Source organism: Empidonax traillii, unplaced genomic scaffold, assembly GCF_003031625.1.
Source record: "Empidonax traillii isolate 1590-97213 ecotype Southwest subspecies unplaced genomic scaffold, ASM303162v1 scaffold160:size908849, whole genome shotgun sequence".
Taxonomy (NCBI): Eukaryota; Metazoa; Chordata; class Aves; order Passeriformes; family Tyrannidae; genus Empidonax; species Empidonax traillii.
Genome location: NW_020955353.1, coordinates 264,188 through 281,512, shown reverse-complemented (window position 1 = coordinate 281,512; position 17,325 = coordinate 264,188). Strand labels below are relative to the sequence as shown.

At 48.3% G+C, this 17,325-nt stretch overlaps 1 protein-coding gene across 8 annotated transcripts in view; it reads right to left on the bottom strand.

Moving 5' to 3' along the window:
- ZHX3 (zinc fingers and homeoboxes 3) overlaps window positions 1-16,980 on the bottom strand; it is a 43,615-nt gene extending 26,635 nt beyond the window's left edge. For 4 of the 8 annotated variants that reach the window (XR_003571370.1, XR_003571369.1, XM_027885070.1 and 1 more), the window contains exon 1: window positions 16,931-16,980. The gene's annotated coding sequence lies outside the window, so the exon portion shown is untranslated. Of the gene's footprint in view, window positions 1-466; window positions 709-5,137; window positions 5,154-5,606; window positions 5,957-6,659; window positions 7,176-16,930 lie in introns of those variants that run through there. The other 4 variants (XM_027885072.1, XM_027885074.1, XM_027885075.1 and 1 more) reach the window with 4 other exon arrangements.
- Between the last annotated feature and the right edge of the window lie 345 nt (window positions 16,981-17,325).

Below are 17,325 nucleotides of genomic sequence, written 5' to 3'. Positions count from 1 at the left end.
AACAAACAAAGGAATAATATGTTCTCTTTTGTTTTTGTTTGGTGTTCCTTTTTCCCTGAAACTCAGGAAAGCAGATCCCAAACTGCTCCAGCCTGTGGAAGGCCAGGGCTGGCCAGGGCTTTACCACAACCTTATCCCTGGCCTGATGTGCACAGCGAATGCTCTGTGCCTGACATCATGACCCAAGGGCAGTAAAGCCGCTGTAGCTGGCACCAGGAATCACTTGCCTGGTGACACCCCTCTGTCAACCTTCTCCACAGCAACTCTGCTTTTTTTTTTCTCTTCTCTCTTAAACAGAGGGATAAAACGGTATTTTTCCAGACTGCAAGGTCACTTGGAAGCACATGGACACACTGATTCATACTATAAAGACTCTGTGCCAGATTTTTCTGGGATTTACAGTAACAGAGCTTTATAAAAACACTCGTAAAAACTTGAACTTAAAAAAAAAAAAAAAATTACTTACCATCCTAGGAGATGACTCACAGAGGTAACTCCTATCAGTTACACCAGTTGTGCACCAGTAGCTTTCTCAGATCAGATATTTGGAGCTGATCTCATGCACTGAGAAATGCAGATCAGGCAAATGACTTGGTGGTGCTTATGCAATACCTCCTGTGCTTAGTTTTGTCAGTAGTTTTTAGAACAGAGGAATGAAAGGTCTTCATGAAAAAAAAAAAAATCAAATGGAGGAGGTAAAATTTGACCTCCCCAACTTTGCTGTTTTGTTTGTTTTGTTTTTTTTTTTTAAATTGTTCTGAAAGCTGGCATCATTTTTTCCAAATGGGAGAGCCTGGATGGCCAGCTCTGGCCTCAGCAACTCTCCGGCACCATTTGAAAGACTGATGGGAAAACGTAACTTCCCGTCAATGTGGGCAGATCTGAGATTACAAAAGAGTCCTGTAAATAGTGTTAGTCATCACTGAACTTGGCATCAGAAAAGACTGCTTGCTATGCTAAAGCTTTGTGAAGAGCAGAAATTATAACTTCTTTAAAAATAGCTCTAAATAAAACAGGTCTTAAAGCTGTGAGCTGGATTTAGACAGCGAGGACTGCACGTCTCAATACCTGCTTTGTGCTGCTCTCATCCCACCTTCCTGTGGTCAGTCCTTCCCTCTGCAGAGGGCCAGAAAGTTATCCATTAGCATTAGCAAGTGGAATACTTGGATGGCTATGAATGGGCTGTGCTATTCAGAGGGGAACAGCTTCCATTTGACACCAATCCTGAGATCCTCATTTCTGATGCTAAGTTAAATATTACACAGTCTAGCAGGATGCAATGACCTTTCCAAGTCGAGCCAATTAAGGAAAAAACAATAAGACCATCCTGAAAGCTACAAAACACAGCTGAGAGAAGTTTCATGTCAGGGAAGTGATGGTAAAAGAGAATTCTTATTTCATTTTGTCCTGCAGCTTTGACACAGGGAGAGGCTGCTGGGCCCTCTGCAAGCTTTTTCCTTTCAAGCAAACTCCAGATAAGAGATCCAGTTCCAGAGTCTCCGTTACTGAGACAGCTCGAGTCCCAGACGGATCTTACCCAGGGTTTATGGAGTACCAGATATCAAAAAAGATGATTTTTATCTGTCAACAGAGTAAATTTGATACAGAGCATCAGCGATACACAAAGCCCCCCATTGTGCCCCGTTAACAAAGTGCCTCTCCCGAGCACTCCACTGCTATTATTTTGAGTAAATGTGAACGGCCTGACCCACCTACAGGGAACCTAAAAGCTCTGCATTTCATTTACCAGCACATTTGCATCAAGCCCTGTGCTCCCTCCAACAACTTTCCTTCAAAATGCAATCAAAGCAGCCCCAGCCACCACAGCTCTCCTGTGGGGCTCCAATATTAATGCCACCTGAGAACACAGATTGCAAATTTAGCTGGAAGTGAATCACAGTGGCAATTTACTGGAGAAAAAAAAAAATTTAATCAAGTGTACTGTTTGTCCATTTCATTTCCATGGAACAGTTGCATAACCACATGTTGGGAGTGTGTTTTATTCACTGCTCACCTTCTGGAATGCACTTAATACTTTAATACACCGCTAATACATAACAGAATTGATAATTCAACTATTTCTTCACCATTAAAATGAGACTGTTTTAATGGATAGAGTAAATTAATGGCAGCAAAATTAATCAGTTGAAAAACATCTTTACAACTGATCTCAGTACATAAACCACCACTGCAGATGCCTCAGACCCATCTGCACAGCCATGAGTGAAGAACTCCATTTCCTATGTATTATTTTACGATTAACTGGAGCAGTGAGCCATTAGCTGAAAGGAAGAGCTACCTGACAGCCAGGAAGACAGAGGATTGCACCTAAATTCATGGTTCCTATTTCATTTAAACCTACTAACTTCATGGTGAGGTAGCAGAGTAAGCAGGGCAAATGCACCTTAACCTTACACTGCTTGTAAATTTGAGAGAAAGCTGACTCAAAGCAGAGTTAAACCAATTCTCTGTGATGCTCACAGAGATGCTGAACGGAAAGGTGGAAACAAAGGCTACTCTGGCCACATGCAATTCATAACATCATAACAGAGGAGGAAGATGGAAGCTGTGAAATCCATCATCCCAATCCACGAGAACAACGCAACACTTCTGCTAGAGACAGTCCTAAACCTACAGCCCTGGTATGATCAACCCCCTCCTGCAATGCTCCCCCAAAAAACCCTCTTTCCTCCCAGCACAGGAGCCCTCCCATCCTCACAGGCAGCTCCAGGTACACACCATCAACCCTCTGCAGAGCAGCTTTGCCTCCACTGAGGGAAACAATGCCCAGACTGGTCACAGTGAGCTTTGCAATTGCAGAAAATTTACTTCTGCAGAGATTAACAAAGGGAGGTTTCGAAATCTGCGCTGCTGAGTCTGAACTTTCAGCTTTTTCCAGCTTGGCTGGATGTAACTGGTTTGGTTTTAAATGTTTCACTGAATTAACGAGTTAGGTTGTTAATGCAAAACATTCCTTCCCCGCAGTGCCAAGGTCCCCAGTTAGAAGATTAATTTTTGTGACCTTTTGCAAACCTCGCCTAGAAACAACAACCAGCAAACCCACCAAGGCAGCGTCACCAGCCAGGACACAGCAGAGCCAGTCCCACCAGCCAGGCACAGGGATGCCAGGACAGCTGCCCTCCTCTGCCCCCAGCCCAGCCAGCTCCTGGGTGCCCACGCTGACAGCAGGGACAAGGCTCCACAAGAGATGGCTACGTGCTCTGTGGGCTCTGGTGCTCTGCTGAGGAGTGAATGCTCCGTTAAAATAAAATGAAATTAATAAAAATCCTATTTTTTAAAAAAAGATCAACACCAAAATAGAAATAAAATAACAGTTTTCTCAACACTTTCAGTGCCTGCTAGGCAGGCAGACACGCTCCTCAGGTCAGAGACAAAGTTGATGTTTCTGTCTCATATGGAGCCAAGCACAATATTGGCACTTTAAATAAAAGCGGTTTGTTTTTAAGCTGAAACTCTGCAGGCCCCAGCTGATAGCATCATATTGGGGGGAAAGAGGGAAAAAAAAAATCAAAAGAGGAAAAAAAAGTTGATGCTCCTGAGTTTTTGTCTCTCCCCTTCAGGCTCCACCTCCAGCCAGGCCCAGAAGATGCACGGCTGTCTTTGGGAATTCCACAGTTACTTCCCAACTCCCACTGTAATTAGAAAGGCCATTAAATAAATTATCCCTGTGGCCAACACCAGCAACTGGATGCTCTTTGCAGCACCCAGAGCAGAGGGTTGAGCTGCCTTCCCCTTCCCAGCACCCCTGTGTGTCACAGCAGGTCCCCCGGCCCCACAGACACCCAGTTTGCCCTGGGCAGCACTGGGGGCATTTCCCAGGGTGCTGGGGAGGGAAGGAAAACAGCTCCATGGCTGCTCTGATGCCAGCCATGGCAGTCCTGGGACTCTTCCTCTTTGGCTGGGCATTAACACTCATCCTCCATTTGCAGTCTGTTCATGAGAAGCCACGTAGGAGCTTCACCAGCTTGATTAATTTATTGCCAAAACATGCCCGGTGGGGGCTATTGCCAATGCATTCCAGGGACACGCTGGGTGGACAGACACGCTCTGGTAACTCCAAGACCTCTCCAGGTCCCATCCCTGTGATTCAGCACAGACAGACAGAGGGAACAGAGCACCTCTCCACAGAGACTTCCAAGGTGTGGATGGCACCTCTCTTTTAGCTGGGCCAGCACAGCTCTCTGACAGAGAACAAGAGGCAAGATTTGGCAGGGCTGAGCTCCTCTGTTCCCAGTCTGTGGCTGTGCATCCCTGCTAGCTGGAGTCCAGCATCCTCCCTGAGTATCTCTGCAAAGCCTGCAGCTGGGAGGAAGTCACAGGATGGGAACATCTCCAGCAGCCTAAAAATGCCAGCAGCAGAGCATCACCCCAGCTCCCAGCACACATCTCCAGCCCTCACCCAGGGCTGGCACCTGGAGGTAGCATCTGCCATCCAGAGCCTGGTTCATAATCCAGGCCGAATTCATGACACACTTAATTCTTTTGGGGTTTAACCCTGTACAGGACTGAAAGTTCCCATCGACAAGATTTCCCCCTCCAGAACAGATCGGTACCACACTGTCCCTGCAGGCACTCAGAGCTCAGGTGACCTCAACACGAACAAGGAGAGCCACCAGCAACACAATAAGCACAACCCCAAAGAAAAGCCTCTTCACATCTCACTATTTTGCGTTGCACAAATGTACAAACACACGCACAAATTTCAGCAGTTTTGAGCTTCAAGCAGCACCACAGTCAACATTTGTACTAAGGAACAATTTCTCTTTATACCAACTGGTCAGGGTGCTTTGTAGCTTAAGCCTGGCTTTGAAACGGCGGGCACAGTCTAAATGCAGTGGGAGCCGGTTGACCGAACAATCGAATTCATTCTCCATTCCTTGGCAGGCCCAGAGCAGAAAAGCGTCTTTTCCATTTAGGCCCGTTAAACAGAGCTATTCATTAAAATTTCACCCTTCCCCAAACTGCTGGACTTCTCCATTTAAAACCTGCCTTTAAGAGAAGCCCTCTCTCTCCTCTGCCCCACAACGCTCCTCAACCCCCGTCTCAAGTTGTCACCCATTTCCAAGCTGTTCCCATTTCGGATTGCTCTCGTGCTCCTCTAACAGCAGCACCTCACCTGTGTGCTGGTACCTGGGCAGAGGCTGCCCTGGCTAATGGCAGTTATCTCTGCCTTTTTTTTTTCCCCAGACAGGCACAAAACTGAGCAAGATGGAAGGTTAGAAAGGGCTGGCTGAAACAGAACGCGATTACAGTATAAAAATAGGTCACTGGGATAATATAACCTTTAGACTATTGGCAATGTGCCCCCCTTAGAGACAAGCCTGTGCTATATTTCAGGAGAATGTGAGGAATAAAAAACAACCACCACGACACACATCCAAACAAAACCACTGATCATCCCTTGGAGCTTTGCGTGCTTCTGTTTGAACATCACTAACATTAATTCACTCCTTTTCCTCTGCCCTCATCCATCTGATTGAGCACAAAATAAACGTTATGCAATCACACCATTAACATCTTCCAAAAAAGTAATAATCTCTTTTGGCACAGAGGCTTCATTACAGATTTGCTCTGCGTTGCACTACCTTAGCAGAGTTCACAGTCCCAGCATCCCAGGGATCCACCTCCACAGCTCCAATCCTCACATTCTGTCCATGTTGCAAAACATTCCTGGCATTCCCCCAAAGGAAAGGGTCCAGCAGACAGATACTCATGTCTCGACAGAACCAGCTCCAAGGTTAGCACTACCAGCAGCTCACCACAAAGCATTAAAGGAGCTTCAAGAAATCCCTCAGCTCGTCCGTATCCGGGTCTCCCATCACCTCACACTCAGCTAGGGAATGCCAGCAGGTCGGTTTGTGCCTGAACAGAACAGTACGGTCATGCTCATAAACACACAGGAGGTCCCATTTCGGTCCCCTGTGCTTCCTCTAGCAGGTTCTCTCTTTGCTTGCATTGCTAGGGCTCTGTCTGCCATTTCAGCTTCATCACAGGCATCTCAAACCGCCCCTCACAGGTCACCAATATCCTGCCACACCCCCTGCAATATCCCCCTTAGGGCTTATTACCAAGCATCACCACTTAGGCAGGGCAAGACCAGCTTTGGCAGAAGCATCCTTTAGGAATGCAAGTGAAAAGGGGCATGTTACACCTAAAATCTACTTCTTTGGGGTTTTATTACCTGAAATTACTGAACTGGCTCCAAGCCAAAAATCTACTGGGGAGCTCAGGGTAATGAATAAAAACCAGAGGTAGACCTTAGTCCATGTCAAATTTCTGACAGGGATACCCAAGGCTTGGCCCAGCTGGTGAGGAGCTGGGCTGTGAGCATCTGATGGCACCAGAGCACCCGCCGTGCTCTCAGTGCTGCTCTCAGTGCCTGTCCCTCCCGAGGAGCCCCTCGGGGAGAAGCCTCGGAGCCCACCCTTCAGCTCACAGCCCCACCTCCAGCCTTGCACATTCAGCTCCATATGGGTGACCCTACCTGGGAGCCATCGCCCCAAATTCAGGCACTACAGCCCTGAATGCCAGCACAACGTCTACTGTTAAAAGAAAACCAGTGTCAGCTTTTAGACCAGCACCGAAACAATCCCGCTGCAGAGCCACTAACCCAAAAGCCTGTCACACAGGTTTCTCACCGAGTATCCAAGTCCCTTGAGAAGGAAGAAACGCTTGCTGAAGCCAGGCTGGTCACCAGCTACCGAGTGGCCACGCAAGGGACAGACCCGCAGCAATTCCAGGGAAATAAAGAGTGTCCAGAGCTTTAAAACAAGATGTGGGTGGGAAGGACTAAACCAAGCTACTAAACAGTACCAGAGGCGCTTGGAACTGATCATCTGCAGCACAGTCTGACGACTAGGAGTGCTGCAGCCCCTTCCCAGCTGAGCATTTTTGGATTACTTCATCCCCCGTGCCCTTTTGCAATATGCAGCTTCGAGAGCCGCGTTATGTTCTGGCTCGGCATCAGCTCCCATTCCCCCACGTACAGTTGCTATAACCAAAAAGACAACTGCGAAATACATTGTCTGAACGCAAAGAAAGGGGGGGTTGGCAGGTTGGGATCGTGGCTTATGTTTTTCCATCCCCACGGATCCTGCTTCAGAGTCATCCTGTCAGACCTTGCGCGCAGCCGATGGCTTTTGCAGCTTATTGAGCCCGCTGGTTTATGGCAATGTTTTTCTGCTCACTGAACTGGCTCATTCTTTCAGCAGAACAAACTGTTCCACGTTGAGGCAGGAGTTGGCTGTGTTTTAACAAAGGATTTTTCCCTTCTGACAGTGTTTTGCAAAAGACCCAAAAAAAGGAGTTTGGAGCCAAGTTACAAAAGGTCAGGAGAGGCGAGTCAAGCACTGGGTGTAGTTCCTGTATGTCACAGCCAGACAAGGAAATGGGTGGGGAGAAGAGAAATGGCATTTCGAGCTGCAAGAATATGTATAAAGTGATATTAATGAGGAATGGGCTTTTGAATGAGGATGGCAAGTATGCAGGCACTCTAATTGTTGCTTCACAAGAGCAGGCTTGTTAGGTAGGCTGAGGCCTCTGCAATCATTTATCCCTGTGAAGCAGGCATTTGAGAGAGTTCAAGTAGCACTAGCAGCGACAAAAAGGCAGTCTTATTTGCTTCCCCCTCCCCAAGCTGATTTCAAGGAGCAACAGCACTCTCATCTCCCCTCAGCCAAATGAATATTCAAAAGGCTTTTGCCAAGCCAGCTCCAGTCAATCACTGGAACAATGCCCCGAGAAAGAAACCCCGGCTGAGAGACCTGTGTGAGACAGGCACCTTGTTCCAGCTCTGCTCTAGCATCCCAGCCATCTTTAATGTCCTATGGTGCTCCTGCCGAGCTCTGCTGGGCACCACAGCTGCTCTGCCTGCTCCATCCCCTGCCACGCTGCAGGACAGCACAGCTAGAGAGGAGCTGCTGGAGGGAGGATGAGCTGCCCAAGCCAGGGTGCTGAGAGGGGAGGGACCCCGGCACGGTGGTCCCGACAACACAGCCCTCCTGAGGGAACTGATGATAGCTCTTCCCTCTCCTCTGCTACAGGCTGAGATCACAGATGTTTTTGGCATGGGATGGACAGGTTCTCAGTGAGGCCCCGCTCTCTGCTCAGCAGCAGCAGCAGCTGGTGGGGCCTGAGCCTTTCTGCTCTATGTACATGGAAAAACCAAGAGGGCCAACTCTGGCCTTGCAGATGTTGGAAGGAGGGAGCTAAGGGGATCTCTAACAGTTGTCACTATGTCATGCCTAATACTCAAGCATTTCCAGGCCTCAAAGGATCCCTGAATAGAAAGAAACCACCCACCACTGGAACACAGCCGCATTTGTGGCTGGAAGGGGCAGATGTTCAACCCCATACAACAATGCAACACAACAGTTGAGGCTGTAAGTGAAGAATGCTGCATCCACTTAAAACTGAAGAGGGAAATTAGGGACACCATCTAATTCCAGAACTACCATTTTGTCCTGATGCTTACAGTCCACATACCTACTCTGCAAGAATGGTTTTCTTCCATTGCCTTAAATAGACAATACCCTGGATTAAAGCACTGAACCACAAGGACTTCAAAGGCATTTGGTCAGACTGGCAAGTGTTCAGCCCCTTCAGCTGGGACACCAGCTTTCAAGAGTTCAGTTCCTTCTTAACACCTACATAAGTGACAGACTTCCAGAGGTCCCAGGTGTGCTGGACAGGACAGGCCCTGCTGGCACAGAGAAGGGCAGACCATGAACAGAGCTCAGCCAAACCCTTTGCTGAGATGGGCCTGAGGAGCAGCTGAGTTTGAAAAGTCCTCCTCACCACAGCCAGCGTGAGATCCCCCAGCAGTCAGCTGCCAAGAGCTGCCATGGAGAACTACATCATCCCTACCACCAAATCCTCATCCACTGAACCCCAAGAGCTCCCACAGGACAGCCTGCTCCCTTCTCTCTGAAATGCTCACCATGTCTTTTAGGATTGATAGGAAGAAACAAATGGATCTGGGACTCGATTTGAGATCTCTGTGGGCAAGATCTGGGCATTCAGATCACGCATCTGCCAGCCAGACACAATCCCAGTCACTTGCTCTCTTGTTTTGGAACTGTATTTGTTCAAAACCATTAGACAAGACACTCTGGACAGCAAGCAGAGACACAGAACAAAGTTCAAGGGTTATTTGTGATATGAACATTGCTTGTCAGGACTCCTCTCCTCCTCCAGCTGTTGTGACACTTGGAATGGAATTGTTCTTACTGGAGAGTCAATTATTTTTTTAGTTGAAAACTCACCATCCTCTGTAGGTCAGCTGTGAGCTAAAAGCATCCCAGTTATTTACTGCTGGAAGCTAAAGGAATTTCCTTACTCTCAGAAGACAGACATTTAAAATTAGTTTCAAGTTCAGTTATGATAAACAAATCACGTTCTCCTCCTTTCCCTCTCCTTTTTTTTTTTTTTTTTTTTTAAATCATGCCTGCTGGTCCACCCAGCTTTTTCCTTAGCTGCCCTCTGCAACTCCTCCTTTAAAAGTTCATTCACAAGGATGCAGAGGAACATAGACATCTGAGAAAAATCAGCAAAGCCAGATCCCTGCTTTCAGAGCTTCCCCTTTGACACTCGATTCCCCGGGACTGCATTACAAAAATTAACAACCGACCATGCACTGGGGTTTTTCCCCCTCTTCCTGTAAGAAGCAGGAGGTTGGGAGTTGGGCTGTCATCTTCCTATTGGGGATGAGGGCTCAGGACCTCAGCTCTCTGCTGACAACCAGCCAGTGGAGCCTCTTGATAGCTGGAAGAGGAGCCCACTCCACTTACCCTGCCCAACAGCTGGGGATGGAAACAGTTCCCAGCAGACAGAGGAGGAAGACAGGAGGTGTTCTGAAGTGATATGACAGCCCAATTAAAGGGTTTGGGGTTTTGGACAGAGGTCTCCCGCAAGCCTTAATTCCAAATATTGATGTCCTCATCAATTTGTGGCCTTGACACAAGGAGATTCTTTTCAAAAGCCCAGGCGTGCTGAGAGAATTGCCTCCTTGCCACGTTCCAGCGAGTCTACCCATGAACTGCCAGCAATTACTAAGCCTCCACTCTGTATTCAAAGCTCTGCACAATGGAGTTTATTATTTTTAAGCCTTTCAGACATCAATGTAGCAAACTTAAAGAGAGCTATTTGGAAGATTAAGACACAACCACCACCATATTATTCAATTTAGCTCCAACACTGAACACTTATTTCTGTAAAGAGTCGCAGCTAATACATTGCCAACTGCCAACAGAGACAAACACTTAAAACAGTAAGTCACACTGCAGCATGGTCTTACAAACCAAATCTAAGATATAAGAAGGAAATTACTATCATTATGCAAATTGCTGCCATTATGCCTGTTACTGCCAAGCCATATCAAACCTATCTTCGGGTCTTGCCCACAGGCTTCGAAAATACACTCGTAAAAATGACAACCTGAGGCAATCATGCAGCCAGGTGTGAAGCTACTGGTACATCTCCAATAACTGTCTTAGATGAGTTTTCTAAATATTTTATACATTCATGAGCAAAGAGACTTGCTACCACCTCACCACCCCAGCTCACTGTCTGCTTAGGGCAGTCCTGCAGCAGAGTTTAATAAAAGAGCTGCTTTATTTGCTCAAATCCAGACCTGCAGACAGGTGACAAAGGGGAGTGATGGGAGAAATCAGAGGAAGGATTTGTGCCTGTTTTCTATCATTACACTGCTTACAGGAGAGCTGCATTTTGCCCTCTTGAAACCATCCCACCCTTCACAAAAAATTGCATGACTTAGATGAGACAGGGTGCAGGAGGGGAACGACATCTTTCCATGGAAATAAGGGAATGAAATGAGTCAATTAAAAAAAATAAATCACTCTGCCACATGAAGACTGTCATTTCATTACAGTTGATTTAACCTGAAGCCTTTGGAGAAAATCTGTCAGGAATTTAAAATTTCCCAGCCCTTCAACTGAACATGGAAAAGTTCTCATTGCAAAGTACGCCATGAATAACAGAAATATATTCCTGGTTTACACCACTAAAGGCATCACAGCCTATGTCATAACCTCAGAGAGACAGAAATCAAGACTTCCTCCTCCTTTTTCAGAAAGAAATGAAGGGTGGTCTCATTACACCAGTCTAAAACATTCATCATCATCATTAGGGTGAAGGGCACAGCAACATTATTAACTCTGTTTCGTAGAACTAAGAAAACAGCAGGATAAACTAAACTGTAGGAGTCAGCATGGGGGACTGTAAGGTAAAAATGACATTTATGCTGTGTCAGCAGGCAGCCTGCAAACACAGGAACGGGGATGGCAGACTGGTAAGGGCATGATGGAGCCTTTCATTTCCAGGCCAGCAGTTCATTTCTCGCAGTCAGGTTAAGAGAACGTGGGCCTCCAGGCACCTGCTTTCTTCCTTGGGCTGGGAGTGAGCAGACTTGGAAGCATCCCAGTGATCCTGCACCAAGATGACAGTGTGTCATGCTGGATAAAGCTCAGGACGGTGGGAACTCCCTCACACACGATCCCCCGCTCCCCCGCTGGCAAAGGATGAGGCGAGAGGATGCCTCCAGTGTCCGGGGGACACAGCACTCACAGCCTGCAGGATTCATCCCTGATCATGTCAGGAGCAGCCAGGGCAGCTCTGCAGACAAACACCTCAAGGGCAACACTCTTGAGATCAATCACGAGTCCTCGTGTGGAGCTGCTTCCAGAGCGACCGGGCTCAGTCAGAACAGCAGCAAGAGGGTCTGCTAAGGGAACTCTCCAAGGATTCCTGCTGGAACACTGTCCATACCTCCCAGAGACAGATGGCAAAGTGGTTTGCAGCACTGTTCAAAGCACTGGAGAGCTAAGGAAAGCTTCTCAGCACAAGCAGCAACCACCTTGCTACTGCAGTTCTGCTGGGAGCCCCAGGGTCTCATGCAACATATTCTCTGGGCACCTGTAAAACCATTTAAAGGGATCATCCTGTCTGTTTTTCCCAGGAGAACAGCCCAGGAGATGGTCATGCTTTCTACTCCATCCATGTTTTTCACACACCAGCTACAGAAAAGGGTTGGGACCACCTTCCCACTGACACAATTCCTGGCTGGGAGGGAAATGCTGTCACCACTGTGTCACAGAAAGGGAAATGAGGCACAGAGCCATTTTAAATAACTCGCCCAAGGTCACAGGAAGCTTAGAGCAAAGCAAGTAATTGAACTCAGGACTTGTGCGGGCCCAGTCTAGTTCGTTATCAGAAATCACCCCTTAAAGGATCACCTTTAGTCAGAAACCCTCCCATTTTGCACTGACAAGAGATTACTCTGAATTATACTGGCACAGGGAATCATTAGGAGTTTCCCTTCCAGCCCAAGACGTTCAAAGGGCTGTTTTGGAAATAAAATAAAACAGACAACCCCCCAGTGCTGCAGACAGCTGAACCACCAAAGTGCTCACAAGGCTCCAGATCAAGCTGGCAGATAAGGTGTTTTTCCTCTGCAGTGAATCACCGTTTTGAAGGGTGGCCTCCAGTGAGTGAGAACTCACCATTTCACCTTGCATTTGCATCTTCATTCATAAATACCTCTGATGAAACAGAATATTGCAGCCTGAGCACTGAGCCAGACATTCAGAAGCCTCTCCTTGAACCTGATGGGGCCATCAGTGTGTGTTGCTACAAAACAACCAAAAGGACTTCACCCAGGCTTTCACAGGCACGGGCACAGTTGCTTTCCCTTCCTAAAGAAAACCCGTCCAAGCATCTCTCAGCATTCCCCAGGCCGTTCACAGAGGTCAGACACAGCCTTTGCTGGAGCCTTCCACGCCCTCAGGGCACCCTGGTCGGGCAGGGATGGTTGGAGGCATCTTGGCAGCATCCAGGCTGGCTGCTCCTGGGAGCCTCCTGCCCTTGGAGCCCCAGCAGCACCAGCTCCCCACCTTCCCCAGTGCCTTCCAGGGGCACAGCTCACCTTGCCAAGAGGGAGAGCAGAGCCCAGGCCAGAACCTCTGCAAACCCCTAACCCTGCAGAGCTCTGGCTCGGGGAGAAGCCCTTGCAAACAGCAAACCCAAACCCTCCTGACACACGATGACCACAGACGGGGTTTTTAATACAACAGACAATCAAACCACATCTGTGGATATCTGCAGTGCTCAGATCATTCTCAGCTGATGACAAACAGTGAAAGTGTTGGGCAATAGGTTTGGAAAGGGCCACACAGAATGGAATTTGCCTTTCATGAAATACAATGCAGGGGGAGTCAAAACTGCTCGTGAGGGTCTAGCCAAGAAGTTCATACAGCATTTAGGCATCCAGTGGCCTCATCCTTCTGAGTACAAGCACTTTAATTTGTCACAGATATTGTATACATGTCCCGAGCAAATAGGTCAGCAAGGAAGAGGAGTAGCAAGGGAGGGATGAGGGAAAGGGATGCAAAGGCAATCAGAAAGCTGCATCTGAGCAGCAAGCTGGGAACCTGACTGGGGAGACAGGAAAATGAGAGGTAAGAGAGGCTCCACAGCTCTGTGCTCAGGGCTATGGCAACCTGCCTGGGGAATGAGGAGCACCATGCAGTGCTAACCCCCAACCATCACCTTCCTAAGGACACCAAACACCACAGGCTTAACAGGAAGAGAGAAGAAAAAAACCCAGAGAGAACCTCACCTCCACAAAGACTGCTACAGAAGGAAGACACCAAGCACTACCAGATTACATGGCTAAAAGACAATTCTGCTTTGCAGACCCTTCGAGTGGGCAATTCTTTGCTCTGTGCTCTGCTGCAGATTTGCAGGTGAACATTTGCTCCTGGGAAAAACTTCTCTCTGGGTCTGGAAATTAAATTTATCTTTTCCCCACCTGCTCTTCACCAGCACAGCAGAGGTTCTGGGTGGAATGGTGATGAATGAGTGGGATAAACCTGTCCCAGCCCATTCTGCTTTAGGACTACTCACCAGAAGACCTTCCTGTCACTCCACACCACCAGACCACACACCCCAGCGAGGAGCACGTCCGATGCTGCAGCTGGGACCAGAGGTTTCATGCAGAGCCCTCAGTCTTGTCAAAGCACCCTGTTTCTCTCCCCATGGGTCCTGGTTTTCCTATCACCACCAGATCAGGATGAACCACTCAGTCCTCTGCAAGAACCAGCTCAGCAGAAGTAGTTCCAGAGGGTTATTAGCAACAAGACCAAACTAGCAGCCGTGGGCCTCCAGATCCTTGGGCCCTAAACACAGGGCTGAAGAGGCATGACATCAACTATGTCAAAAATTTGCTTGCTTTGAAATCCTACTCCTGCTTATTTATGTTACAGGAGTACCCAGAGGCCTCAGCCAAGCCCTGCAGAGCCCGGGCTGGAGAAGAGCATTTGCACATGTGATGGCCACAGAATCACAGAACAGCTTTGGGTTGGAAGGGGCCTTAAAGATCACCTAGTCCAACCCCCCTGCCATGGGCAGGGACACGTTCCACTAGCCCAGGTGGCACAAAGCCCTGTATCTCCACGTGGAGCTACTGCCCACAGGCAGCTCATAGTTTTCAACAGAAATAACTCACAGCCAGGCTTTGAGGTGAGGAGGGGCAGCACTGAGGTGGGCAGGCTGCAGCAGAGATTCAGCACAGGGAACCAAGCCAGCACTCAGGCATCTTGGACACTGGTGTCCCTGGGGCTTCTCTAGTGCTCCCACAGTGGAGTTAAGATCTGCCTCCAGCAGCCAAAACACCCCCATGAAAATGCTGCACACTGAGCTGTGCAAACCCCCACGAGGATGTAGAAAAAGGTTGTTAACCTAAACAGACAGGTCTGAGATTGATTCGTGGGAAGGATGAAATCAAGAGGTAAAAATAACATTTCCAACACACCACTGACATACCGAGCCCTTAATCCAAGGGACTATTTACAGGCCAAGAGCATTCCTCACTGCTCTTACCTTCAGCTGCAAGGCCTGGGCCAGCAGCTGCTTTGGAGGAGGTAACAGGCAGCCCAGGGAACAGCCCAGCCTGAGAACTGGGATTTGCAGGAAGAGAAAATAAATAATTGAAGGGACAACCAAGCCCAGCTCGCTCGATCTCGCTCCACAATCCAAGTGCTGAAAGTGGAAATGCAAAACATTTTCTCCCCGCACTCATTAAACTCCAATTTTGCTAATTCAAAGTCTTCTACTTGCCTTAACATCCAGATATTCACTTCCCAGATACACTGCTAGGAATAGGGTCTTGTAAATAAAGTTTACAAAAAAGGAAGGTTAACACACAGCATATTTTTCCCATTACTTCAATACATCCTGCGAGCTCTGCAGGCTTGGTAAAGAAAGAGTCTATTTAAAAATCTAGGGTGGGGAAGAATTAGCTCACCAAAACCATAAACAGATTTGCTTTGCACTTTCAGTCCAAGAGAAAAACAAGACAGGCCATGCGTGTATTGATGCACACAATAGCACAATCATTTTAAAAACAAATGAACTGGGAGGGAGAGGACACTAGAGGAGGGGGGGGGGAGAAGAGGAGTGGAGAGAAAAAGGCCAAGTCCTAGAGCAGAGATCCTCAGTTTGGTTCTCAAAGCTGCCTCACAAGGTTTTGAAAAGCCACGTGGGCCAGAACAGGACCATGAGCAAGGGGGGGTGGCACACTTTGCTACAAGGCCATGATCCAGATCGAGTGCCAGCCCTTCAGTAACCAACAACATGATTTTCTGCAGATGGAACACCAAGGAATCCTTCCCACTTACCAGGGACCTTCCACATGCATTATTACTGTCTTTCAGTGGCAGATACCAAGGGATATAAAATTCAATTCCCTTCTCTCTACTCTCCCTCCCAAGAGAGCCTGACTCTGTTCACGAAGGCAGAGTGAAGCTACAAAAGCTTCACCCTCTTCCTCACGCCCAATTCTCCACCTGTAACAGTCAGACAACCCAGAGAGCCACGGCACTCACTGCATTTGCACAGTTACTGACACAAGGTGCTGAGGACCCCCCCAGATGCAATTAACTGAGGGAACCTCAAGGAGGACAGCTCTCAGGGGGCTGAGGGTGCACGTGGATCCCACCACACCACGTGCTGCAGGGTCCCTTGGTTTATTCCTACCAGTTTAACAGGCTGCATTTAGGCTGCAGAACTGGAAGTGTGTCAGGAAAGCTGCAGCAAACAGCATCAGTCCAGTCACCGTATTCCCAACGCTGATTATTTAATAAAGTCTAGGAACAAGCAGTCTCCAGATGTGGCACATCAGAAGCTGGGTAGAACTCACTCTAGGGTTTGAAAACCCCCATTTCCACGGGGACACTGCCATTTAGCACACGGCCATGAACTGGGTGAACCCCACCAGTCTGCTCACTAATGCTCAGCCTCAGAGCTTCGTTTTGTACAAGTAAAATGGCTTGGCTCTGCTGCGAGACCCAATTTCTTCTTCAAAAGCCTGGAACGGCATAATGGAAAACTGGAGTGTTATTTCCAAGCACAGTTCTTCCATCCACAGAAGCCAAGGGGAAAAAGCATCGCTCTCCTGACCCCTCATCCACACCATGGGATAGATGGACATTCAGTAAGGTACAATTAGGGCTTCTAAGGGGTGGGGAAATAAAATAAATCAGTGACTAGCACACAGATAGAGGAGCCCAAGCCAGGAGAAGAGTACAGACACACAGGACATCTGAACCCTGTGCTGTCTGAACAGTGATGTCCAGAAGCAAAAATAAAAAGTGCCCCCTTCTCAAGGGCACCTGGAAGCACAACCCAAGACCTGCTCCAACATCAGAGCAGTGCTGGGCTCAAGGTAACAGGACCAACCACTGCGTGATCACTTCCTTCAGCCATCAGCTCCCGACACCCCCAGGAGAGCCCTGGGACACACTGGAATACACCACATTTCTGTCCATGCTGCACAGGACAGACAGGTGCACAGGCCACATGACACACAGAGCCCGAGGTGGCAGTGGTGACCCACCTGCAGGAGGGAGCACATCCTCAGCCCGTCCTTCTCCAGCTCCTCCTCTGCGCTCATCCGCATCCTTACAGTGCCTGCAGTCACCTCAGCTGGGCTGGGATTCAGGGCTGGAAGAGAAGACATTCAACCAAGAATTACTGCTGCACCTCCACAGGAGAAGCTTAGCACAGGCTGACAGTAAAAATAAGACACTAATCACTCCAAGGTGTGTCTCAGCCCGTGCCATCCACCCCGCGGTGCTCCCACGGTACATCCTCACCGAAGCACCCCAAAAAACCCACCTTGGGTTATTTTTCCCCACTCCATTAGCAAAGACATTATTTATCAGAAGTTAACCCTGTCTGCTGAATTAAACAGCAGGCACTCAAGCATGCTGCTCTCAACCCACTGAAAGT